Below are 7,469 nucleotides of genomic sequence, written 5' to 3' on the forward strand. Positions count from 1 at the left end.
CATCATCATCATCATCATCATCATCATCATCATCATCATCATCATCATCATCATCATCATCATCATCATCATCATCATCATCATCATCATCATCATCATCATCATCATCATCATCATCATCATCATCATCATCATCATCATCATCATCATCATCATCATCATCATCATCATCATCATCATCATCATCATCATCATCATCATCATCATCATCATCATCATCATCATCATCATCATCATTATGAATACGTTTGTACATTCCTTTTATTACATTTAAGTGAATTAGAAAATTATAACTCTAAACATTGTTTAATGTGTGACAACTTTTTAATAATAATTTTGCATTTACTTACTAACTATATCGGGTATCTAAAGTAGAATCGTTGCCATCAATTGATTCCAATTGGCTTGAGCTTGAAGGGTTGATTTCTAATAAAATATGAACAAGAATATATTGAGTGCAAACAAAATGCATACTCGTACCAGAGTTTGGGTCTGTAACTTTAAAATGTTATCGATTGAACTACAAATAACTTGCTTAATATTTAATGTACTGAAAATCGATTATATTACAATTGCACCATAATCAAAATTTATTAACCAACTAACTACAATATGTATAGAAATGCCCATGCTTTATAAAAGGAAAATTTCGACATCTGGTCATTATGAACGGAGAAATTGCTACAGCCAGTCATTACGAAATCTCAGTCATGCATTACGAAATCACACCCGTGCATTACGAAATCAAAGTCATGCATTATGAACAGATGAAACGGGACATCGATTAAATGAAAATTTCGTTTATTTCTTTAAATAAGTGTGACATTTTTTCATTTTTTTTTTAAACTTAACATCATAAAAACAAGTTTAAATGATGTTCATTGACATCGTTTTGTAACGACTTGAAACGGAAATATTTCACAGCCTTTTTCGAGTACGACTTTCGATTATTATCACTGTTTCATTTCCGTTGTTCAATCCTCATAGAATGCAGACTTTAGAATAGTTAAACTTTCTGATTTATTCTTCCCAGCTACTTTATATTTGCTAGATGAAATGAATATTAATAGCATAAAATTAAGTACTTGGATGAGAAATCAGAAATTACATCTGACAGTCACAATGTTGACCAAAATTCCATGCGAAATTGAATGCGAAAAGACAAGTTGAAGTTCAGCTATGAAATTCATGTATGATTCTTCTTCACGGTAAGTTTCTTACTCTTTGTTTAATCGAAGAATTAAAACCATTTAATAAAAATGTTATGAAACGGGCTTTTCTGTATTGGTCTAGTCCAAATAACTATGACGTCTGGCAAGGCTATTTTTAACTTTTTTCTGGGACGAAGACTGTTCTTGAATAAGTTGCCTTTATAGTTGGTTAATAAAAGTATCAATATATGGACTTTTTGATATTGGCCCTGTAACATGCCCTTGATATTAATAATGGCCTCGGACAGTTGTAATGGCTCTCGGCGTTGCCTCAGGGCCATTACAACCATCCTTGGCAATTATTAACACCTCGGGCATGTTACAGGGCCAATATGAAAAAGTCCATACATTAATACTATAGTAATTGATCACATCATATTACCTATCTTTTGAGTTTTCTTAAATTTTTTAAACATTTTATATTATGGTATTGGAAAAAAACAAACATTTTTAAACATTTGGTTCTAACATAAAATCTAAGTGAACAATTGTGTTTTGAATATTCTGAATATAAACATGTTATTTATAGGTTGCATTTCTGTAAATATTGACAAAACAATTTTCAATAGGAAGTCCTCTTACGACTAGAACTGTACCACTTTTACTATGAAGTTTTGAAAAAAATAATAATCCTGGAATTGAAAGTTCATATGCACTACAATTGTTTTCAAAGGTAAAAAAAAAAATTAGGGCTGTGCGGTATATTTTCAATGTTAATATGCCCTGAACTTCTCAGACTTTTAAATGAACACTAATTTTCTTAACTTCCCCTACCTCGAATGAAGGTTTACCACATATTTCAATATAAACAATATGCACATGTAAATTTACTGGTAACCTTCCCAAATTATGTCTCTATGAAATTGAACACAGAGAGCGTAACTCGGAACCAGTATTTAAACAAAATTAATTTTCTATGAATATTCTAAACCTCTCCAAAAGAGGCTTGGTTTGAGAAACAGCTGAATTTACATAGTGCAACCTAAACCTATAAAAACTAAGAACAGGAACAGTGAAATATTTGTATTATATGACACAATTTATGAAAGATATAATCTATATTGCTATTTAAAAATAATTGTTTTTATTGGAACTGTCATTAACATTTGATGGAGATTTTTTGTTTTTTTGTTTTTATTATATACATGATTGTAAAATGTATATTTCTATACCAAAATAGTACGAAAATAAATGTTTAAACATCACGAACTTTTTTTACAATTTGTGAGAGTGACCAAATTGGTTCTACTGTCCATTAGGATTTTAAAATGAACACTTAATGGGTTTGGTTTTCGTTCATTGTTGAAGGCCGAACGGTGACATATAGTTGTTGATGTCTGTGTCATTGTTGGTCTTTTGAGGATAGTTGTCTCATTAGGAATCATACCATATCTTCCTTTTTATACTTAAGTCATCATAAAAAGCCATATGTACACTCAGCGTTAACACTCCGATAATGTTAACAACTAAAGGGAAATAACAAAATACTTCAAAAGCAGACATATTCATTATTTATAATACAAGGACTTAATCACATTGTGGAACTTTGAAGAAGTAAATTCAGGTAGTAAACTAATAAAGCCCACGCATTTACAACTTGCATACAATTAAGTATAAGTATATTGAACATGTTGAAACTGAGAGTATTAATTAGTTAACAGGAACAATCAAACTGAACCATGATCAATCAACGTGTGCATAAGTTTAAAGTTTTTTTTTATATGCTTGTATATAATTATAAGGTAATATGAAAAAACGATCATTTCGAAAATAAAAGGACGTATATCTCAAAAAAATACTATAAAAATGAAATAACTTTATTAAAAGTTTGGTGGATAGTTTTATCATCGGCATGCAGTAAAACCACACATTTTATCTTAAATAGTACGTGGAACTAACCAGTTCAAGCAAGTTTCAAGTATATATAAAAAAGAAGATGTGGTATGACTGCCAATGAGACAACACTCCACAAGTCTGAAGAGACCTAAATGACACAGAAATTAACAACTATAGGTTATCGTACGGCCTTTAATAATGAGAAAAGCCTATACCGCATTGTCAGCTATAAAAGGCCCCAAAATGACAATGTAAAACAATTCAAACGAGAAAACTTGCGGCCTTATTTATATAAAACAATGAACGAAAAAGAAATATGTAACACATAAACTAGGCTGGTCCCCTCCGTACAACATTCGGTATGCCTTCGGAATATACAAATAATAACCAAGAATTTCAATAACGGCCGGAAAACAGACTGCACACAAACAAACCACAACTACTGAATTACAATATGCTCGTTTGGTGTGAAAATCAGACAAAATTAATGTTAATTCATTTGAGTGAAATTTCTATTAGCGGGACGAAATGTTTCATATTGCATTACTAGGAAATTTACCATTACCGACAGGGGAAATAAAATAAAATAAACACCATTCAGATTCCGACACATATTTTGTTTTCCATTTCTTTGAGTAGGAATAACGTTACATTCTGTATTCAATAACGTCACACGTTTTCGGCCAAATTCTAAGGGTATAAATCATCTTTGAAGCCATATATCTCAAAAACAAGGATGGTGACATATAAGTTTCTATACGTGTATGGATTCAGTATGCAATCCTGGATAAAATGTTAGTTTTTGTTTTTCTCCGTTTATCAGAACATAGCCATCCATTGGAAAATCTAAAAAGTTAAGCCGAAAAATAGGCATTTCCCCTATATATCTAAGTAAATTTGTCGCCAAAATTGACGTTTTCTTATGAAAACAAAGAAAACAAAAATGGTGACCCCCATTTTTTGTTACATATTCCAATGTAACTCGATTCAAAGAACACATTTGCCAAAAAGTTTAGAAATCGGGAGATATCGTGTTACCTTAACATGTTTAAGTACAACATTTTTTCATAAATCAAGAAGTATCCAGACAGATAAAAGACTCTCGCAATAAATAAATGAAGATACATTTTAAATGAAACATTGACATTTTAAAATGACTAATTTACTTCATTTTGGCCTTTTCAACTTAAAAGGCCTTTCTTTACTTTGTTGATTGCAGATCCTTTGCAGATGAAACGAGCATCTGACGTACACAAATGTGTTCTAAGTATCTATCATAAGTTTATAAACATCAACTGGTGTTGGTGTCTCGTGGAAGGTATCGCCGGCATTTTTGTGTTGAATTGAGTTATCATATAGATGGTCTTAATTAGAAATTAACTCTCCATAAGATATCAATGTTTACTAAATACTTAGATTCCTACCCGAGGAGAAGATTTAAGCAGGCACATTTGGCAAAACCTTAAGGAATTCTTATCCATAATTCTCTCCAAGTCTTGTGTGGCCTTTTCATTTTGTTTTTTTAAGCATCACCGATGAGTCCTTTGTAGACAAAACGCACGTATGGCGAACATAAATTTTATTCTATAATGTATGATAAGGTGCTTTGTAATTTGTTTGTTTTAATCTATGATGAATTTATAAAATATGTGTTTCGATACTTATGTACCAACAAGTACATGAGCATGAAGTAGTTATACTATATTTTCACATTATTATAAAATAAAAACTGAAACATGGTGCCTTCCTGATATGTGCTTAACGAAATAACGCAGTTTTATTATTTAGGTAAACATTACATATTTAAAGGAAACTCTGGCAAGAATATCATTTTGAATAATGGTAAATCATTTTGTAAATGCACCTTCGCCTCAGTGTTTAGATACGAAGGGAATTAATACTATATTTATTTCATCTGTGTCTTTTGTCGTATTATGTAGTTAAAAAAAAGATATATATGGGATTTTGATTACACTAATAAAACAGCATCACACAAGTCATAATTTCTGCATTTAATCTACGTTTGATTAGAGAAATACTTTCAACATTGAGCAAATTTTATTGCGGAAAGATGTTTCTAAAAGAACCAGAAATAGGGAAAATGTGTGATAATTAAAACGAAAAAAACAAGTCATGAGTAAAAACAAAGCAATTACCAGACACAAAGAAAAATGAAATGCAAAAAGAATACTACCATTACAATACTAACCACAGTTACATTTTTCACTAGATACATGCAGTCTGCTAAACATAATAAATATCACACTGCAAAAAACAATCCTTTTTAAAATAAATTAAATTCGAGCGTCACTGATGATTCATTTGCAGATAGAATGAACGTATGGTGTACATTAGTTTTATATTTATACCTAAGATGATTTTATTCAAATGGTGTAATTTGAACATCATTCTTTTCAAAACAGTAATATACTTACCACAAATGGGAGGACTATGGTCAATCTGACATTTCTTACACCAAATACTGCAAAACAAATTGATCATCATCAACATTTCGCATTCTATCTATTTATTGTAATGTTTATTATAAAGGCGTGGTTATATTACACATTCTTATTAAACGTATGATAATAAAGATGATTGTGGCTTAAGTTGGTTAAATTTGACCAAGTATTTTAAGAGGAGAAGATTTGTGTTAAATCTGAACCAAATACTTGGGATTATGACGAACGACGTTGACAGGAGACGAACAGCGAAAGGTGTACTGAAAAGGCATAAAGAAGAAAGCATAGGGTTTTCAATTACCAATAAGTCTTTATCGTTTATGAGATTTGGACATCGACAACTACTGTTTTTTGAAGTTAGTTTTATACCTTTTTCTACACAAGGAAATGCCTGTACTAAGTTTGCATAAATTGTACCTTAGCATAAAAAAAAGGTACATAAAACATAGAAAACTAACGCTTGAGCAACACAAACTTCAATAATATGCATAGGTGATCTCAGGAACTCCGACAGGGTCAACATATCCTGCATCACATGTGTAACCCGTATGACATTTGTTTGCCGTTCCTTTGTTCTGTTTGAGCTTATGCCTATGCAATTTGATAAGTGAATTTCTATAATGAAGTTCTTTTTTTTGTTAATATATTTTTAAACTTACAAGATAACATCATTACGATCCTCATTCAAGTGTCTAATGATAGTGCATTCGTGTCCTAAAGGTAAAACGTAGACAATAAACAATGGAAAACTACTTACATTTTAAAATTAAAAAAAATGAGAATAATGTGTTCCTTATCATCGTCTTTCTTTTTCTTTCACTTTAAGGATGAAGTTAACATTTTCAAATGTCCAGTAGTTCTTGTATGTCATACATATGTATTGCAAATACATTGTTGATGATACGTTATCAATTCGTAATAAATGGAAAAAAAATATATGTATATATATATACAGGATTTATTTTAGTATACATGCATGCTTTGTTTAATAATTTCGATAACATTAATATTACAAAAGACCCGTTTCATATGATTTTAAAATAGATATTTTTTTATAGAAATTGTTATTTTTTTGTACAGGGCCTTTATTGACTGTTCTTTCTAAATACACGGTGTTGTCTTTTCAATTGTTTTTTGTAATCGATGTGATCTTTTCATAGATATGATTGGGAAAAAATATAATCAAAAGTATTCTAAAACTGTGTATTCATTCTAATTCGTTGGATACATATTTTCGTTGATTTCGAAGGGACAGGTCAACGACGAAATTTTTAAAAGTGTTCAACGAATGTCAAATGTTATATAGTTCTGAATGCAGACTTTTTTAAAACGACGAATTCCAATATTAAATTATTCTTAATCCACGAAAATTGGTACCCACAAAATAAACGAATTCACAGTATATAAGTATATATCATATTGTTAAGGTTTTATTTTTTTACCTTCATCACTGGATCTTGCAACAGACAAAGAAAGATCATTCCCATAAGAATTGTTCCAATTTCTTTCTATGAAATATGCAAACATAGAAATCATACACAAGAACACAATTATAAGGTCAAAATATCACCATATTGTACACATTAAGACATATTAAGACATTCTGTGATGTTGTAATGATAATTTTAAGATATTTGGTTTTTAAAAGGAAATGTTAACGACAAAAAAAAAAACAGGGCTGATAGCGATCGTCTTGTGTTAAAAAAAAGAAGATACATAATATTATTTTCTGTGATCGAATTTACTTTAATACACATATTGGGAGTGAAATATGATGCGTATCTCAATTCGGGTGCAGAGCAGACACAAAAATAAAGAATTGTCACGGTATAATCCTCAATATCACATAATATGAATGTCAAGTTAAATTTGATAAGTATGAAGTAATTTTACAATGTTAATACTATTTTTGATTGTAACATCTTTATTTGCATTATATTCACACATCGTCAAAAATTTT

This window comes from Mytilus trossulus, chromosome 13 (assembly GCF_036588685.1).
Source record: "Mytilus trossulus isolate FHL-02 chromosome 13, PNRI_Mtr1.1.1.hap1, whole genome shotgun sequence".
Taxonomy (NCBI): domain Eukaryota; kingdom Metazoa; phylum Mollusca; class Bivalvia; order Mytilida; family Mytilidae; genus Mytilus; species Mytilus trossulus.